This window comes from Sus scrofa, chromosome 4 (assembly GCF_054392235.1).
Source record: "Sus scrofa isolate SSC_HxYL_T2T_F1_AM1 chromosome 4, Sscrofa_HxYL_maternal_Yorkshire_Landrace_v2.0, whole genome shotgun sequence".
NCBI classification, from domain to species: domain Eukaryota; kingdom Metazoa; phylum Chordata; class Mammalia; order Artiodactyla; family Suidae; genus Sus; species Sus scrofa.
Genome location: NC_139386.1, coordinates 15473114 through 15494749, shown reverse-complemented (window position 1 = coordinate 15494749; position 21636 = coordinate 15473114). Strand labels below are relative to the sequence as shown.

General features: G+C 43.9%; 2 long non-coding RNA genes across 3 annotated transcripts in view; both read right to left on the bottom strand.

The window, feature by feature from the left end:
- Positions 1–260: 260 nt before the first annotated feature.
- Positions 261–21636, bottom strand: part of LOC146403691 (uncharacterized) — a 60121-nt gene continuing 38745 nt past the window's right edge. Inside the window, exon 8 of one of the 2 annotated variants that reach the window (XR_014843372.1) lies at positions 261–1385. This is a non-coding gene — a long non-coding RNA (uncharacterized LOC146403691). The remainder of the gene's footprint in view (positions 1386–21636) is intronic. The other variant, XR_014843373.1, reaches the window with a different exon arrangement.
- On the bottom strand, positions 13303–14179 carry LOC106509974 (uncharacterized). Its single transcript, XR_001308031.3, has 3 exons — positions 14043–14179; positions 13728–13838; positions 13303–13515 (listed from the first exon to the last, which is right to left on the bottom strand). It is a non-coding gene; the product is annotated as an uncharacterized LOC106509974 (long non-coding RNA).

Sequence of the window (21636 nt, the reverse complement as noted above, 5' to 3'; positions counted from 1 at the left end):
GCAGAACTGCTTCCCAGCTGGCAAAAGGTGACTTGAAGAGGGCGAAAATACGTATTTAAAGAGGCTCATTTTTTTAAAAGGCTGAATGATGATTTCCTCTCAGGATACAATTATGTAAATCCATTCTCTACAAGGAGGGGGGTAAAATGGCTTTGGGAACTGAAGCTAAACTAATTTTAGCTCAACTGCATTTCTAGTATATTAGCAATTTCAATTTGGAGTGTGGAGGGGGAGGAGAGTGGCTGACCCGATTACACATCTTTTTTTTTTTTTTCCTGTCTTTTTAAGGCCACACCCACCACAAATGGAAGTTCCCAGGCTAGGGGTTGAATGGGAGCTGCAGCTGCCAGCCGACAGCACAGCCACGGCAACAATGATTCAGAGCAGTATCTGTGATCTACGCCACGGCTCAGGTCAACACCAGATCCTTAACCCACTGAGCAAGACCAGGGATCGAACTCATCCTCATAGACACTAGTTGTTGTTCTTAACCTGCTGAGCCACAATAGGAACTCCCCAATTACACACCTTAAAAAGGGGCAGGACAGAGCTGGGCCTGCGAATGCTGACATCATATTGATACCACAGCAGTCGAAGAATGAACTCTGAGAACACACAGGCAGCAAGCAAGCAAAGTCTTTACTAAAGGAAAGCAGAAAACTCCCAGGGTTACTGGGAGGGGGGAGAAGAGCCCCCCCTTTCTCTATTGTCCTATAGGGGGTTTTATTCCTTAAAGTTGGGGGGAGGGTACCAATGTGGGGTCCAGAGAGATGTGGTCTTCTCCCACTGGCCGTATTCAGTTACCCATATCAGTCCTTGTTCAGTAGGGTCTTAGGGGTGGAAATGTCCCATAAGTCTCATGGTTTCTTTGTCCTTTTCTTCCCATAAACTGAGTCACAGGGGGTTAGAGATTGATGTACACCTGGGCATAGGTACACTCTCTATAGCAGACAAGGCCTGTGGGGATGTTACTCCCTGGAGCCCTTAAGCCACAAATGTTCATCAATGACCATGTCAAAGAAGGCATTGAAGCCCATGCTCCTACACTGACTACCTGAGTTAATATTCTGCCTCAATATGATAGGGTGTGTTAGGTCACACAGCTTGCAGGCAGAAGACCTTCCTCCCCCGACGATACTCCCCCTCCTTCATCCCCCTCTCCCCTGGGCCAGCCAACCTTTGACCTGACTGCACAGGAGGACTCACAAGAAGCAGCATAATTCCATCGACAGGGTGGGGGTAACTTCCTTGCCTTGGACAAGTCACAGCCTCTTTCTTCCTGATTTATTTTCTTCTGTGAAACAGGAACTCTTCATGGTCCCTGTAAGGATTCCAGGTGATCATACATATAAAGCACCTGACACATGTGCCTTTCAAGAAGGGTCCTAGGAGACAATAGGAAATAGATATTGGTCCTTGTCCCCAGTAGTTGGAACAAAGCCCCTGAAACCCTTGGGATTCCATAAGTGATAAGAGTACCGGGAGCATAGTTTGCTCTAGTTGGTCCTGAAATCCTTGTGATTTCCTGGGTGATAAGAGTATCCCTTGTTCCAATGAGGTGACCCTGGGTGGGCTCCTATAGCTCCTGGATGAGGGCTGGTCACCAGAAAGACTAGATTGCAAGCCTGGGATTTCAGCCCTGCCTCCCATTCTCTGGAAAAGGGAGTAGGATTGAATATGGAGTTAAGGATGATCATGCCTACGTGAGGAAGGTCCATAAAAATCACAAAAGGTCGGAGAACTTCCAGGTTGGTGAACACATCCACATACCAAGAGGGTGAGGCAACCCTCAGTTCAACAGAGAGAACCTTGGGACCCTCCCAGACCTCGTCCTATTTATCTCTTCATGGGGCCGTTCAGCTGTATCCTTTATCATACCCTCTAATAAGCTGGTAAACCTATGCAACCCAGAATTCTGTGAGCTACAGTAGCCAATTAATTATTGAATCTGAGGAGGAGGTTGCAGACTGAAATGAAACCAAATACCCCTAGCTTTAAAAACTTTGTCAAGGTGTTTTAAAAGCATAGACAATACCTAAGGAGTTCCCGTTGTGGCTCAGCAGTTACAAAGCCGACTAGTATCCATGAGGATTCGGGTTTGATCCCTGGCCTTGATCAGTGGGTTAAGGGCCCAGGGTTGCCGTAGAAAGCTACAGTGTAGGTCACAGATACAGCTCGGATCTGGTGTTGCTGTGACCCCTAGCATGGGAACTTCCATATGCCACAGGACAAACAAAACAAAACCAATAAACAAAAAAGTATAGATGAGGCAGAGTATTAACTCAAGTACAATGCATTCTTTGATATGGCCATTGATGAACATTTGTGGCTTAAGGGCTCCAGGGAGTAACACCCCCACAGGCCTTGTCTGCTATAGAGAGTGTACCTACACCAGATGGGCCTTAATCCCTAATCCCCTGTGACTCAGTTTATGAGAAGAAAAGGACAAAGAAACCATGAGACTTATGGGACATTTCCACCCCTAAGACCCTACTGAACAAGGACTGATATGGGTAACTGAATACGGCCAGTGGGAGAAGACCACATCTCTCTGGACCCCACATTGGTACCCTCCCCCCAACTTTAAGGAATAAAACCCCCTATAGGACAATAGAGAAAGGGGGGGCTCTTCTCCCCCCTCCCAGTAACCCTGGGAGTTATCTGCTTTCCTTTAGTAAAGACTTTGCTTGCTTGCTGCCTGTGTGTTCACAGAGTTCATTCTTCGACTGCCGTGAACAAGAACCTGGATTCTGATACCATCTTTCCAGCATCATAGACAATATCTAAAATCAATTGTTAGGGGAAACTTTACTTTTCTTCCTTAAAAATCTGTATCTCCCTCCTTCCTTTAGCATTTCACCTTTTGGCATAATAACCAAAATAGTAAGGAATAACACAGAACTGAGACAGGGAAATCTGAATATGATTCCTAGTTGTTATTTAACCTCTCTGACCTTTATTTCCCATCTACAAAATGGGAAACATAGTCCCACACCATTGGTGGTGCTGTGAGTGTGACTGCTGTGCTAAACAAGCATGAGGACCCACTGTGACTAAAAAGCACTTTAACTGTTGGGGGGCGCAGAGAAGAGAGGATGGGGGAGGAGAGAGGATGGGGGGAGGGGCGGCCTCTGCCTGCCTGTGAGTGACAAATCCTGCAAGCCTCTCTGTATTCTGCTCACACTCAGTCAGGTGACAGTCTAAAGGCTGCCAATACAGCCGCAACTCAGGGATTGCAAAGTCCAGCTGTTTGAAATGATCCAAAACTCTGAATGTGATTTAGCTTCAGGAAGATGTAGCATGCATATAATGGAATGTTATGACTCAGCCCATAAAAGGAAATGAAATTTTTCCATTTGCAACAATGCCGATGAACCTAGAAGGTATTATGCTAAGTGAAATAAGTCAGACAGAGAAAGACAAATACTGCATGGTTTCACTTATATGTGGAATCTAAAAACTAAAGCAATGAATATAACAAAACAGAAACAGACTCACAGAACAAACTGATGGTTACCAGTGAGGAGAGGGGCAAGGTAAGAAAAAGGGATTAAGAGGTACAAACAACTACTCAGTATAAAATAAGATACAAGGATGTAATGTACAGCACAGGGAACACAGTCAATATTTTATAACAACTTTACACTGAATATAATCTATAAAAATGTCAAATCACTGTGCACTTGAAACTCATATCATATTGTAAGCAAACTATACAGCAATGAAAAAAATCTCCCCCTTCCCAGCTCAGACCAGCTTCCGTGAACAGTGGGGAAGGAGAGGCTGTCTTTCTGTTCTCTCGTGTTCATCTGCTCCTGCTCTTTGGGATCAGCAGGGCCAGGAACAGGGAGGGGAGCGGGGACGAGGTCAGAGAAAAGGACAGTTTTCACCAAGCAAGTGACTTTGCCGCCTGGGACCCTGGAGGTGTGGCTGTGTCAAAGAACACATTTCAAGGCTGGAAGGTGGCGCCTCCACTCTCTTGATTAATCTTCTCTCAATCTTTCCTAATTTCAAGCCAGGTAGACACGGCAGGTCTCTCTCACACTGATTATCCTCAGAACTAGCATCCTAATACCTCTGTGCACATTGAGACAAAAGAGTCTCCTTTTTAACATCCTGTCCCATAAAGACCAGAAATAACACATCTCAGGTGGTTGGCTCATAGTAAGTGCTCAATAAATTATCGACATGTATAATCCTTATTGCTCAATCGTTTCTTCCATCTGGCAGATGAGAGACGACTTTATGGGAAAATCCCCACAGGAGCTGTTTAAAAGCAGTTTTTCTAAAAATTGCTCTGCAGTCAAAAAATTTAGATTTCCCAAAGCCGATTTCTTATTAATTATTCAACATTTTAAGACATGCTGCCAGTAAAACCACATGTTTTAGAGTTAAAAACTATTCAAAAAACATCCTGCGGTTAACAAATCCAGTAGTGGTTGGTGATGTTCCAGAATCAGAAGTAAAACAAAAGACTCTACTGTGGGTTTGAAGTTCCTTTTTAAAAAAGTATCACTTTCTCAAGAGTGCATGTATTTATTCTGCAGGTCCACGTGAAAGTCTAAAATGCAAATGTAAACAATGGTTCAGAAGTCTCACTGAAAATCGGCTGCCATCAGCTCTTTGGAAAATACAGGAAGCATGGTAACTCTGGCTCTACCACTTCTGAGCTTGGCAAAGAAAGGGTTGGAGTATTTTCCAGCCAACCAATTCAATGAAAAAGCATGACCCTACCAGGAAACCCAAGACTACTAATTATCCAGACCCTGTGCTTGTGCATCCACCATGCACACGTATGGTATGTTTGCATCCTGCCCCTTTGTGATGCTGTGGGCATTGAAGTTCCCCTGCTGAGAAAGCTGAAGGTTTTGTTTTTCTCCCGGCAACGTTCTGAAGTCAAAAACTGCTCTCAGCCCACTGTAATTTGGCTGACTCCCACGGAGAACAGCATCTCTTCCAAAACTGCCTGTGGCTCTGGTAGCCAGAGGGAACTGGGGTGAAAAGGCTTCTTTTCTCATCTGAGCAGGACCCTTTCGCACACCCACTGAGGACTTGGATAATCCGCTTAAGCTCTTTGGTTCTGAAATCCACCCTCTTTTGTTAGTTCAACTTCAATCTCCCATCCCCCTCCTTCCACCTCCACCACCACCCCTAGGGGCTCACAGCTGGCTGCCTTCTTGGTCTCTGCTTGTTCTCACGGCTCTGTCCAGCACCACCCCACACTCCACCACCAACACTAGGGTCAACTTACTGAACTCCAACTGAAGCCCTCTCTTTTCCCCACTGCCCATCACTGCAGAGTTCAGGTAGAGGCTGGGTGACCACTTAAAGGGGATATCACATAGAGAGGATGTTACTTAAGCATCACAGAGAATCTGTGCCTCAAGTGGTGAATGCCTGCTCTATGAGTTTCAGAGAGGTGAGTTAGTTTGCCCCATATTCCCTGGACACAGCCCTTTGGACCCAGCTTTCTTGCCCTGGGCACAGTGCTCTTCATTCTGCACCTCCCAAATTTAAGAGTCCAGAGAGCTCCCCACCCCAGTCCCCACTGGTTGTTTGTGTGTCCCTCAAGCAGTTTTCTCTAGCTACATGCATCCATCACATCCATCACTAACTGATCTCAAGGGTATCTCCTAGACTAGACTAGGTACCTCCAAGTCCTTCCATCAGCACCCACTCAGAAGTAGACCTGCATGGAAGGATGTCCTAGTATGTTGGGTGAATACAAATGAAGGTGCAGAAAAATATCTCTCATGTGTATCCTGAAGAATGCACACCAGATTAATAACAGTGGCTACCTTTCAGAAGTAGTGTTATAAAATGTAGAGAAGGGATCGTTTAGCTCTTACTTTGTGCAGTTCCATTATTTCATTTTTTTTTAATATTTTGTGGTTATCCTAGAGTTTGCAATACACATTTATAACTAATCTAATTCTACTTTCAAATAACACTCTACTGCTCCCCCTGTAGTATACAAGCCCTATAACCAAATATTTCCAATACCTCCCTTTCATCCCTTTGACATTACTGTTATTCATTTCACTTATCCATATGCTATCATCAAGCAGGACATCGTTGCTATTATTACTTTAAACAAGCAGTTATCTCTAGATCAATTAAGAATAAGAAAAAATAAAAGATTTAATTTTAACCATTTACTCTTTCTCTGATGCTCTTCCTTTCTCTATGTAGACACAAATTTTTGACCTATGTTTTTTTTCTTTCTCCCTGAAGGATTTATTTTAACATTTCTTACAGGGCATTTCTGTATGTGATTAATTCCTTCAGTTTTTATTTGTTAGAGAAAGTCTTTATTTCTTTTACTTTTGAAGGATATTCTTTTCGGATATAGAATTCCAGGTTAGCAGGGTTTTTTCCCGTCAACATTCTCCTCTTGCATGCATGGTTTCTGATGAGAAGTCTGCTATAATTTTCATCCTTGTCCCTTTATAAGTAGGACGTGTTCCTCTCCTGGTTTGTTTCAGTAACTTCTCTTTGTCTTTGGTTTTTGAAGTTTGAATAAGATAGCCTATGTGCATATTTTGGGGTATTATCCTGTTTGGGTCCTCTGAGGTTCTTAGGTCTGTGGTCCATTATTAATTTTGGAAAGTTCTTCATTAGTTAATTATTTTTCCTGCTACATTCTTTATTCCTTCTCCAGGTATTTCAATTATTTGTGATCTCATATATCCAAATTGTTTTATCTTTTAAAATGTTCTATTCTATTCCCCCCTCACCTCATTTTTATCTTTGTATTTCAGTTTGGGAAATTTTTATTGACCTACGTTTCTCAGTGGTCTAGTCTGCAGATGAGTCCATCAAAGGCATTCTTCATTTCTGTTACAGTGTTGTAGCTTTTCTCCTTTGTATTCCATTTGATTCTTTCTTAAGATTTCCATTTCTCTGCTTAAATTACACATCTGTTCTTATCTACTTTTTTCATTACAGTCCTTAACATATTAGCCATAATTATTTTAAATCATAGTTATTTTAAGTGGTGGTCTGATAATTTCAACATCTGTTACATATCTGAGTCCGGTTTTTATTCTTACTTTGTATCTTCAGAATATGTATTTTTTCCCCACTTTCGTCATGCTTCATAATTTTCTGTTGAAAGCTGGACATGACATATTGAGGCACAGGAACAGAAGTGAATAAGGCATCAGTGTGATGTTTTATGTTAATCTGTCTGGGAATTGGCCTGTGTTTAATATTTGCTGTAGCTTTAGGTGTCAGAAACTTCAAACACCTCTAGAGTTCCCATGTTTGTCTTTAGGCTGCCCTAAGGACTCCTCCTTAAGTAGAGTCTGCACTTGCAGCTCTTTCATCTGCACTGCCCTGTTGTTACAGTGGATCCCTAGTGATGCAGTAGTGAAGGCCCCTGGGCTGTGACCTTCACAAGTGTGTCTATCTTCCCTCATCCCCCAACCATCTTGAGTGAAACAGGGTGGTACAGGGGGATGGAGTATAATAAAAAACCACCCCCCAGGTGAAATAAGGGTCTTGTAAAATCTTTTTCTTTGTTGGGTAGGCCTTTTTAAATGGAGAATGCTCTGGCATATTTCTAAATAGTTACTTTTCCCCTTCCTTTGCCATAGCCATAGAGGATAGTTCTTGGATTTTCACTGGGAATAGCTGGGGGGTTACTAGACATTAAACCTATGAAAATATGATGCCCCCTACCCTAAGACTGTGGCCACCAGGAGTTTCTTATTCTCAAACCAGTCCACATTCAGCCTTCATAAAGTCATCAAAATTACCATTCAAGTGTTCACATCAGCTTATGGCTCTAGATGGTTTCTGTTTGGGGTAAGAAGAGGACATGGCTTGGAATTCACCATCTCTCTACATTTCAGGGTGGTTGTCTGCATTATGACCCCAATTTTCTGGAGGGTCCAAGACTGATTAGCTGTTTGTTTAGCTTTTAACTTATGGTCAGGATGGGAGTGACAAGTTGCAAGTTCTTCACATATTGCGGCTGAAAACAGAAATCAATTATTTAATTTTTAAACAAAGAGTATCACTATTTTAGTTAAAAGAAAAACTTTTGAAAAATAAGACATTCTTCATAGGAGTCTTTGGCCCTTAGGTGGAGGGGGCTCAAGGGTGAGAAATTCTCTTCTTACTTTAGCAAGGAGTTACACCTGAAAACCTTTTAAATCCTCATAGGAATTACCAGTAGAATCTTCATCTCCCAAGAGGGTCATGATTAACCTCCTTGCTAAGCTCCAGGGCTGCTTTTCCCTTGCTTTAGACAATAGCTTCTTGCATCTGATTGGAAACTGGTTTCTTGGACCCAGGACAACCGGGAAGCAAGAGATTCTAGCAATTCAAGAAATGCCTCCCCAGTCTGGCCTTCTTCTCCCCGTAAACCCCAATCACTTTATATCTCTAACATAAGGATAGCTCCATTTATTTCCAGAGACCAACTGAAGAGGGAACTCAGTGACAAATCTGCACTGAGGTGTAAATGATTGATAGCAGATATCTTTCTAAAAGCAGTCTCTTCTAAGACAGAAGAGCTATGGGAGCACAGAGGGCAATAAGGAAAGTGACTTATTCACATGGTGAGAGAAAGCTGAAGAAACATGCAGGGTCTTCCCCCAGCCCCACCCCGCTGCCAGCTCTGAGGATTCCACCTCTCTCTCCCTGAGCTAAACCCAGCCAAGGCCAGTAAAAGAGTGTGGGTTTTACTACAGTACACAGAGAGGGGTGGTTTAGTAGCACAAGGTTGTAACAGCTCAGCAAACTCCTCGATGCTTCTGAGTTAGGGTCCTTGTGGTGGGGCTGGGAGTATGGGGGTCCCTCAATACAGCTGGGTGAGTAGGGCAGTCTCAGCTCCCACTGGGCCTTGCCGACAAGGTGGGTCAGCTGTTTAACTGGAGTAGAGAAGTTATTGTTTAAAAGTTTTCTGTTTTGCTAGGCTGCCCCTGTTCTGGTGACTAGAGAATGTGGGTTCTTAGGGCTTTTTTTTTTTTTTTTTCTTTTTAGGGCTGCACCTGCAGCATATGGAAGTTCCCAGGCTATGGATCGAACTGGAGCTGCAGCTGCCAGCCTACACTATAGCCACAGCAATGCTGGATCCTTAACCCACTGAGTGAGGGCAGGGATCAAACCCATATCCTCATGGACATTATGTTGGGTTCTTAACCACTGAGCCACAATGGGAACTCCCTTTCTTAGGGCTTTTGATGTCTGTTCTCCATGGCCTTTCCAGGTTGCTGGTTTCATCAATTCAAGCTTGAGATACAATAGGCAAAACAAAATTCTAGAGGACTCAAAATCCCAGAGGGTCCTGAGGTCCCTGCCAGTCTGCCTTCTTCTCTCCAACTTTCAGAGTCTTCATATGCTTGTTCTATACATCACATTCAGGGGGTTTTAACTGTACTCAGAGAAATAAGAAAAGTGTGTCTATTCCATCTTCCCAAAAGCAAAGCTCTGCCCTATGGGTTTATAATGTACTTTCGATGGAACATCTTTTCGTGCAAATGAATCTGTCCCACATTAACATTTTAATGGCTACATATTATTCTACTACACTGATACACATTTCTTTGATTAAATCAATTATCTGGTTGAACGGACAGGGCTTTTTCTCCCCCAACAAATTTCTTCTGCTATGAATAACACAGGAGTGAACATCCAAGTTGCTAAATATTGTCGTTTTTTTAAGTCATTTTCTTAGGCTGGACACAGCACTGCTAACTTAAAGGATACATACATGTTAAGGCTTCTAAAACATGCAAACAGCTGCTCTCCAGAAACCAGAAAAATTGTAGCAAATTATGCAACTATAATCCACACTCTGTACCTTCAATATCACTACTGAGTATTTTTTTTAATTGACAATTACTTTTCAAAGATTATTTAGTTACTTGTGAGACTCATCATTGAGAAAGCAACTATGGGTATCAATTGCTATTACATTTCTAGGCAGTAAGAGGCAAGATAGGAAAACCAAGATGGGAAGCTTGACAGGTCCCAGGTAGACCAGCTACCTGGCAGGCTGTGGCTCAGCCAGTGGGCAGGACCTGGGGCAGCAGACCAGACTGAGAGGGGCACAGATGGGGAAGTGAGAGGGCACATCTCATGTGATGCCAGGTTTCCTCTGTCATTCAAGATGTCACTGAACCTCTGGAATATTTCCTAAAGAAGCAGCTGCCATCCATCAGACATGGGTAGTTGTCATCACAGTGAATGGGTTGAAAGCATGATTTAATTGTTGTTCTGTTACTACAGGCCTTATATACACATGAATACGAGTGTGTGCACACACACATGCAGACACACACACACACACATGCAGACACACACACACACACATGCAGACACACACACACACACACACACACACACACACAGCCTGGGCCTGTTTATCCTGTTTTAATTCTGGTCTTCTATTTTCATGCCATTGCCACTCATTATCAGACTATAATTAGCTTATGTTACAGGCCCCTGCAGGGACAGTCACGTAGTGCAAGACGATAGGGTCAAAAGAAAGAGAGAGAGAGAAAGGGATTCCTTCCCGGCACTTCTCAGCTCCCTCTTAGATTTCACCACTGACCATCCTGCTGCTCAAAAATGAACAATAGCAATAATGACTTACATTTGTTTTCAAATAATTTTTAACTCCCCCCAAGTACAGGAAGTCAGGGACTCTCCGGTTGCCTCACTCCCCAAATCTGAACTGGTGACCAGTTTGTAGGATTTGGGTCCTACAAACACAGAAAGGTTTTTTTGCATATTTTTATTAAAGTATAGTTGATTTACAATGTTGTGCCATTTTCTGCTATACAGCAAAGATATATATATATTTATATATATATATACATTCTATATGTGTACAAAAATATGTACACACACATATGTGTATGTAACGTGTCTAAATGTAAATACACACACACACACACACACACACACACACATTCTTTTTCTCATATTATCTTCCATCATGTTCTATCCCAAAAGATTGGATATAGTTCCCTGTGCTCTACAGCAGGACTTCATTGCTTATCCATTCTAAATGTAATAGTTTTTTGGTTTTGTTTTGTTTTCTTTTGTTTTGTTTTCGTCTTTTGTCTTTTGAGGGCCGCTCCCGTGACATATAGAGGTTCCCGGGCTAGAGGTGGAATCAGAGCTACACCTGCCAGGCTACACCAGAGCCACAGCAACACCAGATCCGAGCCGTGATGGCAACCTACACCACAGCTCATAGCAACAGTGGATCCTTAACCCACTGAGCAAGGCCAGGGGTTGAACCCACAACCTCATGGTTCCTAGTCAGATTCATTTCTGCTGCGTTGCGACAGGAACTCCTAAATGTAATAGTTTATAAATTCCATTTTGCTCAATTCCCACCAATAAAATGAAAGGGTATATTTGTAATTATATGCATTGCACTATAAAATTTATTCCTGATAGGAGAGTCTTTCCATTCTGATGCAACATTCATAGACACTGTATGTCATGTACAATTTTATATGTTTGATGACTTAAATAATTGTACACGGGGTAGCTTCTAGTAGCTTCTGGCTCTGTTTCAAACCTCATTTCTCCCCCACCACTCACCTCCCCGCCCAGTTCCAGGCACAGGAAGGCATGCTCCTATAACCAGACAGAGCTCTCCAAAACTATAATCAAGAGGTAAACTGAAAATAAATAAACAAATAAATGGGAGTTCCTGTCATGACGCAGTGGAAACGAATCCGACTAGGAAACATGAGGTTGCGGGATCGATCCATGGCCTTGCTCAGTGGGTTAAGGATCCAGCGTTGCTGTGAGCTGTGGTATAGTTCGCGGATTCGGCTCGGATCTGACGTTTCTGTGGCTGTGGCGTAGGCCAGTGGCTACAGCTCCGATTAGACCCCTAGCCTGGGAACCTCCATATGCTGCAGGTGTGGCTCTAAAAAGAAAAAGGAAAAAAAAAAGGAGGTAACCTGGATGAATTCTTCAGAAAATAAGAATTAATTAAACTGAAAAGAGAAAACAGCTGTGCAATACACATCTTGGTCTGCTAGTAACACAGCTCATTTCTGAAAGCAATTAAGTTTATATGCACTTTTTAAAAGTTTAAATGCAATTACCTCATGGTGGTTTATATCCATGCAGACCAGCAATGACGACATGGGAGAGAAGTCGCTCTTGTGTAATCATTTTAGCCTAAGGTCGTGCTAGTGTTGGGCCTGGGAGAAATTAATTGCACTCTGCTGTGTAAGAGCATTACAGATGCTACCTTTTATCCTCGCCACACCCCGAGAGGTTGATGCTATTAGTCACGTCTTATAAATGATTCAATGGAGCTTCCAAAGGTTAAGCGATCTGCTCAGGCACAGTTTCTGGTTTTAATTAGGAAACCATAAGTCCTGGCACCTCTAGGATGGTCTCAGTTTATACCTGTTACCTCAGGGTAATTTTTTTCCTTTTTATGGCTGCACCTGTGGCCTATGAAAGTTCCCAGGCCAGGGGTCGAACTGGAATTGCAGCTGAGGTCTACACCACAGCCACAGCAACATGGGATCCAAGCTGCATCTTCGACCTACCAGTTTATGACAATGCTGCATCCTTTTTTTTTCTTTTCTTTTCTTTTTTTTGGTCTTTTTACCTTTTCTAGGGCTGCTTCCTGTGGCATATGGAGGTTCCCAGGCTAGGGGTCCAATAGGAGCTGTAGTCACAGGCCTCCGCCAGAGCCACAGCAATGCCAGATCTGAGCCACGTTTGCAACCTACACCACAGCTCAAGGCAACGCCGGATCCTTAACCCACTGAGCAAGGCCAGGGATCGAACCTGCAACCTCATGGTTCCTAGTCGGATTTGTTAACCACTGTGCCACGATGGGAAATCCAGACAATGCTGCATCCTTAATCCATTGAGTGAGGCCAGGGATCAAACCTGCATCCTCACAGAGACAATATCAGGTCCTTAACCCACTGAGCCACAGGGGAACTCCCCTCAAGGTCATTACTGAGTGCCTCCCGTTCATTCAAATATTTTCTACCTTTTGACAAGAATTTGTGGGGTCACCCTAGTCATCCCTGACAATGCTGAGGTGAACCCAGGGGAGACTGCTTCCAGAGCCTATGGCCACTGGGCTGTTGAGCCTACAGAGGGCAGACGGCCATGGAGCAGGGCCTGACCACGGAGACCCTTATTCAGTGAGTGTGGAGTGGGCCCTGGGGTCTTCATGTGAACAAACATCCCCAGGTGATCTTGTTTTGGCCGGAGGGCCAGGTTTTAAGAGAGACACTTCTACACTATGTTAGCTTATATGCCCCTCAGTTGAGGTGGCTACAAGGTACCACACACTGGGGGGCTTAAACGAGAGGTTTATTTTCTCATAGTTCTGGGGGCCGGACGTCCAAATCAAGGTGTTGGCAAGTTGGCTTCCTTCCGAGGCCTCTCTCTCTGGCTTGGAGACGGCCACCTTCCCCTTGAATTTCTCCACAGCCTGTTCTCTGTGAAGGTGCCTCCCGGTGCTCTGTGCCCAAATTTCCTCTTCTTAGAAGGACACCAGGCAGACTGGATGAGGACCCAACCGAAAGGCCTCATTTTAATGTCATCACTTCTTTAAAGCCCCTATCTCCAAGCAAGGTCACATTCTGAGGTACCGGGAATATTTGGGAGCAAGACAATTCTTCCCACCACACCTTAATAGGTACAGAAAGTGGTAATGGAGAGAGAGTGTAAAATCCTCTTTTCTGAGGGTCTTTAGAAGCACAGCAAAGCCTCACCTGCGAGAAACGCCAGAGAAGTGAGCCACGTGCAAGGTGAAACCTTGTTGCTTCCATCATGCCACTGGTTCAGAGCCACAGCAGGGACAGTGAAAGTGCCACAGCACCAACCTGAGTTCCAGAGGCAGCCATGAAGAGAGAGATTTTTCCACCCCCCCCCATCCCCACGCTGGGTAAAACAGAGCAGCAAAAGCAGCCTCCACTACTAGAAGGTATGGGTGGAGGGAGAGTCAGGTGCAATTTGGAATAACCTGCAGAGCAGGCACTATGTCGTATATACCCTGGTGAGCTTCCACTTCTCCCTTTCTGAGTTACCTGGACGACGAAGGCGAGAGGTCTCAAGTATCTGGAGCACAAGCATGTGGCTCAATTCTGGTCAAGAGGTACTGAGGGGAAATCTTCTAGTAGGTTTGGAAAAGAATCTTCCTCTGGCTAAAACAGAAACCCCTGCCTGCCTGCCTGCCCAGGACATGATTATTTTTAGATGTGATGCTTGCTACTATGGCCACCATCCTGTGCCCTTGGGGAGAAGGAATGCCTGTAAAAAGCTGACCCAGGAGTTCCCTGATGGCTCAGCAGGTTAAGGATCTGGCATTGTCATTGCTGTGATGGGTTTGATCTCTGGCCCACGGACTTCCACATGCCTCGGGCACAGCCAAAACCAAACCAAACCAAAACAAAAAAAGATAGAGTTCCCGTTGTGGCTCAGCACTAATGAACCCAACTAGTATCCATGAGGAAGTAGGTTCAATCCCTGGCCTTGCTCAGTGGATTAAGGATCTGGTGTTGCCAAGAGCTATGGTAAGGGTCCCAGACACAGTTCGGATCCTGTGTTGCTGTGGCTGTGGAAATGGCTGGAAATGGCTGGCAGCCGTAGCTCTGATTTGATCCCTAGGCCTGGGAACTTCCATATACTGCAGGTGCAGCCCTAAAAAGCAAAAAATAATAATAATAATTAAAAGATTACCAGTTCACATAATTATTTTTAAGATTCTAGTTTACACCCTTTTTTCCAGGCATATATTTATTTTACAAAAGTGGCACCTGCCCCTAGTTTTCTAAACTATGTCTGTGAGTATGCATGTCTAATATCCTATCATGATGTTCTTTTTACACTATTGATGGTGGCATAGGCATTCCATTGTGTGTATGTACCATAATTTTTTTTTTTTTTACCATTTTACAGCCACACCTGTGGCATATGGAAATCCCTGGGCCAGAGGTTGAATAGGAGCTGCAGCTCCGGCCTACACCACAGCCACAGCAACACAGGACACAAGCCACATCTGCGACCTATGCCACAGCCTGCGGCAACACCAGATCCTAATCCACTGATCGAGGCCAGGGCCAAACCCACAGCCTCACAGAGACACTGTCAGGTCCTCAACCTGCTGAGCTACACCAAAAACTCCTGTACCATAAATGAAATGATCTTATATGGCTGGACTTTCCATCCAATTATATTTTATTATATTTTAACCAATATAATTACAATGATAAATACCAGGATGAACATCATTATTTGCTCATTTGGCTGAATACATCATAGGATAAATTATTCAGAATTATGGAATCCAAAGGTATGATGTGGTACTTTAAGCATTTTGGTTTTAATTGCAAAATCGCTCTCAAGGAAGCCAGCTGCACCGTCCTTTTCCCACAGGCAGTGCATAAAACTCTGTTTCTCTGGCCTTCTGATGCTAGGTATTATTCTTTTAATCTTTGCCAATCTGATAAGCCAAAGAAGAAAACTTATTTGATTTTTTTGGTGCACTTTTGATGACTGAATTAAAGTGGACACAGTGGCTTCTTATCAAATGCTTGGCTTTCTCAGAGCACAGGAAACGTCTTTCCTATTTTACTCAAACACAGGCTTGTGAGGTCCCTGAGCCCCTGGAATGACAGGCAACAGCCTCCACTCCTTCTCCCCAGCTGATTAATCGACCTAATATGTCAGTGGAGTAAATTCTCCTCCTCGCCTGCTTCAGTGACAGCCCATTACTCAAGCAGCACAGGTAGCCCACATTTCAGCTGTATGCCCAATCCCAGCTCCTGTTTAGACATAACAACTTGTCTTCCGTTGGCTATTTTCAACCCTGGCTGCACATCAGAATCACCTAGGCAGTTTTTTAGTCTTTAACTTAAATTTTATTTTCTTCTATGAGTAAGTAATATATAACTCACAAGCAAAAAAACAAAAAACAAAAAACAAAAAGCATGCCAAAAATGCAAAGGGCCATTCAGTTAAAAAATCTCCCTCCATGGCCCCTGACCAGTCAATTCATCTCCCTGGAAACAAATGATGTTACTAGTTTCTCTTGGATCTTTCCAAAGATATGAGTGGATTTTTAAGAGGTGCTCCCTGGCCAGACTTCCTGTGTCAGAACTTCCAGGATAGAGAATTTGAAAACCTGCGTTTTTTATTTTAATATTTTATTTTATTTTATTTTATTTATTTTATTTTATTTTATATTTTAGGGCCACACCTGCAACACATGGACGTTCCCAGGCTAGGGGTTGAATTGAAGCTGTAGCCACTGGCCTACACCACAGCCACAACGACACCAGATCCGAGCCGCATCTGCGACCTATGCTGCAGCTTGGGGCAACGCCAGATCCTTAACCCACTGAGAGAGGCCAGGGATCGAACCTGTATCCTCACAGACACTATTTGGGTTCTTAACCCACTGAGCCACAATGGGAACTCCCGGATTTTTTTTAAAGCCCACAATATTGTTGAATTATAGTCAGGGATAAAAACGACCACTTTAATATGTCACTCATTCATTCACTCAACATACCTTTATTGAGCTTGTGCTTTTATGTGCCAGACACTGTGTTTGGTACACGGGAGACAGCAGTGATCCAGAGTCATTACTCTCATGGAGCTTAGATAGCAGTTGGGGAGCAGGTGTAGAGGACAGAAAGTGATAAGTTCCAGGGCAGAACTAGAGCAGGATGACCATAAGTCTTCCAAGGGCCTTTATCTCAACTTGAGCCCCCTCTTCCTCCCCTTCTAGAATTTTTTTTGCCCTCCACTGAAAGGCAGGTGGAGGAGAGAGAGAAAAAGGAGGCAGAGTTTGTCAAGCAATCGGATTACTCCCAGAGTCCAAATTCAGGTTGAGTTTGAAGCTCAAGCCCAAAGTCATGCCCAGGTGAGGTTCATTTCTCTTCATTAGCACAGATGGTTGGGTTCTTCATAATGGATTAGAAGCAATTCTGAGAAATGGCAATTTGCTTGTCACTCTGAAATCGAGGTCTGATTCCTTCTTTCTCTCCTGCAATCCAGTAAGACCTATACTAAAGCACTGCAGGGGCTCCTGTATGCTCAGCTGACAGCTGACAACTGGGGGTAACACCAGCACCTCTCAAAGAGAAAGGCTGTGGGTCCCCTTGCCCCTGACCTTCACAATATTCAGTTCAGTTCAACAAAATGCCATTATCGACATGTTCCAGACACTATGGCTGGTACCATTTTTATCCCATTTAAAACGAGGAGGGAAGTTCCTGTCGTGGCTCAGTGGAAGCTAATCTGACTAGTATCTATGAGGACGCAAGTTCGATCCCTGGCATTGTTCAGTGGGTTAAGGATCCAGCATCGCTGTGAGCTGTGGTGTAGGCCACAGACATGGCTCAAATCGGGTGTTGCTGTGGCTGTGGCATAGGCCAGCGACTATAGCTCCAACTCAACCCCTAGCCTGAGAACCTCCATATGCCACAAGAGTGGCCCTAAAAAGACCAAAATAAATAAATAAATAAATAAATAAAAGGAAATTCAGGCTCAGAGAGGTTAAGTAATTTACCCAAGTCACCCAGAATTCAGATCTATGTTTGCTTGGTATGTGCCTCAAAGGTTTGCCACAAAGTTTGGATGAGATAATCCATGCACTGCGTTTATGGAAACATCTGGTAAATGGTTCAATTGTATTTCATTCTATGAAAGCTGCCTTCTTGTCCTTGCTATTGTCATCAATCAGTTAGACTCTCAAAGATCTGGCAGCTACAGGCTCACAGCCACCTTCTCTTGGAACCAAACTAATGAGAAGGAATGAGGTGGGGAAGCGTGAAATCACACAGAGGGGCTGGAGTAGCCTGCTCGCTGCAAGCGGGGCGTTGGGGAAGCCCCATCTGGTACCCCGGGCCACCCGTGAGAAGTTCCTGACTCAGCCTGCATTGTTGGTGCCTTCACACCTGCCTCACTTGCTCCTCCTTTTGACCGTGAACCACTGGAAGACTCACATGTAATTTGTGTTCCCAGTGCCTCACATAGGGTTTAGCACATTGTAGGGGCCAAATACTGAAAGAATGAAGAATTGGTTGAATGAGTTGCTTGCTCTGTCAGGATTCCTCTTCTCCCAGGGTGGACCCAGTTCACCCTTCCTTCTGCGTTTTTCCCTGCAGATGCTGTACTGGGCCCTTTAGGTGTGTTTTCACCCTTAATGCTCACACCAGTCACTGAGGTCAGAGGTATTCGCTCCTCTTAACACTTGTGGACAGTGAGGCTTAGCGGATTTAAGTAGTGGTCACACAGCTTGGACGCAGCTAGGGTAGTTCTAGCAGTTCCCGTACTGCCCTCGTCTTCTTTCTCCCCAAGCCCACCCTAAGATCTCATCAAGCCTTCCACCCAAACCCATGCCTTGTCTTTGCCACTGTTGGAGTTGCTGGTTTGGAGCGGTTTCTTTGATAGCTGCTGTTTGGGATCTTAATTCCTAATAATAAGCCAATTCAGATCTGGCTGTGTAAACATGATTTTGCATGTCCCCAGGACTGCTCATGTGCTGTCAACTATCATGTTAACTCTATTTCTCACACTTTAATGTGCAGACCAATCACTGGGGATAGTGTTGAAAAATAGATTCTGATGCACTGGTCTGGAGTGGCATCCCAGATTCTGCATTTCCAAATAAGCCGCCGGTGATGCTGAAACTGCTAATCTTCCTGCCACACTGAGTCATGGCAAGTTAAGCTCTGACTCAGGAACAGGTTTGTTCTGTTCCTTGTTATGAGTTGAATTGTGTCCTCTTAAAAAAAAAAAAAAAAAGTCCTAACCTCCAGGTCCTCAGAATGTGACCTTATTTGGAAACAGGGTCTTTACAAATGTAATTAACTAAATTGAGATGAGCTAACACTGGAATAGGATGGACCCTAACTTCATATGACTGGTGTCCTTCACAGAAGACAGCCTATGAAGACAGAGAGACACAGGAGAAAGCTATATAAAGATGGAGGCAGAGGAGTTCCCACCATGGCTCAAAGGGTTAAGAAGGCGACTGCAGTGGCTCTGGTCACTTGGAGGTTCGGGTTTGATCCCTGGCCTGGCACAGTGGGATAAATGATCTAGCGTTGCAGGTGTGGCTCAGACTCAATCCCTGGCCTGGGAACTTCCATATGCTGAGGATATGGCCATAAAATTTTTTTTAAAAGGGACGCAGATTGGAGTAACACACCTACAGGCCAAGGAAGGCCAAGGATTGCCAGCAATCACCAGAAGCCAGGAGAGAGGCAGAGAACAGAGTCTCCCTCAGAACCTGCAGAAGGAACCAGCCCTGCCATCATCCTGATCTTGGCCTTCTGGTCTCTAGAACTGTGAGAGAGAAAAACTCTATTGTTTTAAGGCACCCAATTTCTGGCGCTTGGTACAGCAGCCATAAGAAGCTAATAAACTCACAAACCGTGGGAAAATAAAAATTAGTCCAGGATAGAGAGTAAGAATCTGCCTGGCTGTTCATGAGACTAGACACAAATAAGATAGACAAGACATATAATTGCTATAGATAAAAGATAAGACATAGATATAATCATAACAGACCTCATCCCAATGAGTCAGCAACCCTGCATTGTCAGACAATAGAGTTGTCCCCGGTGATCTCGGGCTGATTGGGCACAAGGACCTTGCAAAAGATGCATGCAACAGGCAAGCCCCTGAAAATTCTTCTTGCTACTTCATAGTCACTGAAGGTCCACTTGACATTAACAGCAGTTACTTGCTAATGGCAAAAAGCAATGGAGCGTTTATTCTCAGGAACTTAGGACGCCATGGCTCTGTTCAAATGAAATTATGCCGAATCGACGACCACAAGGACATTTCCTTGTCCCCGTAGGAAGACTCCTCTCCATTAAGCAGTTACAGCAGAGGGAAATATAGCCCTTATTTTATGAATAACTTTAAATAGAGTATAATCTATAAAACTATTGAATCACTATGTTTTCATCTGAAACTAATATAATATTGTAGATGAACTATACTTCGATAGAAAACAAATAAGATATAGAAATAAGATATAGTTTGTGTTTATTTGTTTGTTTGCCACACCTGCAGCATGCAGAAGTTCCCAGGCCAGGAATCAAATTGGTGCCACAACAGTGACCCAAGCCATAACAGTGACAATGCCAGATCCTTAACTGCTAGGCCACCAGGGAACTCCTCGTTCTCGTCTAGATACTGCTCAGACGGAAGAGCACTTCCATATTATTCCTTATTTAACTCTTTTCTTCCAATACAACCTCTGGGAAAAATGATCCCTCCATTTTTCCAGAATTAAGATGATCCCATCTCAGAATCCTAGTGTGCTACTTCTTGGTAGAAAGTGCATGTAGGGAAGAGAAGGAGCCTGAGGGTCAGTAGGACACCTGGACTAGAAGGTCAGCTCCAGCCCTTACTAGCACTGCTCTGAGCCTCAGTGATAATCTCTGTCAAGTCCCTACATCATAGGGCTATTGTGAGGATTAAGTTTATGTTGCAAAGCCTTTAAAACAGTGGTCGTTCCTAAATAAACATCTGGGTTGGCTGTTCTTTAATGTCTCCAAGAGCAAATACTTGGCTGGGACACGACCCCTCTCTGCTTTTTAGTCTTATTCACCCTTTAACTCCCGTCACGGAGGTCTATCTCCTTCCTAGGTCCAGTGTTTCCTTCCATTTATAAGCAAACCTCCTCCAGAAAGAGAAAACTTATCCCCAGTAGAGTGTGGTTGACAGAAACTAGGCTTTCCTCTGACCTCTTCTCAAGGGATTTGTGGTTTCATAAGCTGTGAGCTTAAGACTTAAATCCTGCCTAACATACCCCATGGGTCAACCAAAACGAGACCTCAGTTTTATTTTATTTTATTTTATTTATTTATTTATTTTATTTATTTATTTTATTTTAAAAATAAGAAATCAGACCTATCGAGGGGGTATAGTGGACAATGGCAGGAGTAGAAGGAAGTCCTGACACTCAGACCTCCACTCCTCATCTCTACTTCACGGCAACATGGCTTTGCGGTCCAGGCAGCACTGTGGCTGGCGGCAGAAGGCATTTTAGAGGCTCCAGCTGGACTAGTGTTAGACTGGACTGAGTGTCTCCAATTAAAATCAGAGCCCCCAGGTTCCCTGAAGTTATTATCTCAACAGGATAACAGTAGGCCAACTACAGCTGCTTGGCCTCTTCTCCTTTCTCGTCTCCTTAGAATCTCCTGGGAAGATTTAAAAAATCTTCATGTCCAGGCCACTCTCCAGACCAATTACTTTAAGCCTGCCAGGAGTAGTACCCAGGTGTCAGTAATATGGCAAGGCTGATTCAGATTCAGTAGGTCTGGGGCGAAGTCTGAGATTCTGCATTTCTAATGAACTCCCAGGTGATGCCCACACTGCTGGTCTGAGGATCAGAATCTGGGTAGCAAAGTCTTAGACTGCCTTGTCTCCTATCCCTTCTGTCCATCAAAATTGGTGCCTGATTCTCATTGGTCTATTTGCCTCAAGGTTGTAACATCAGAAAGAAAGGCTTTCGTCTGGTCAGCTTATTTACTTCTGGGACGTGGTCTAAAGAAAGAGAACTCACTATTATTGATTCACGGGCATGATCTTGTTTAAGGGGAAGATACTTAGAAAAATGGGAATTTAAAACATTCTTGCACAGAGTTCCCATTGTGG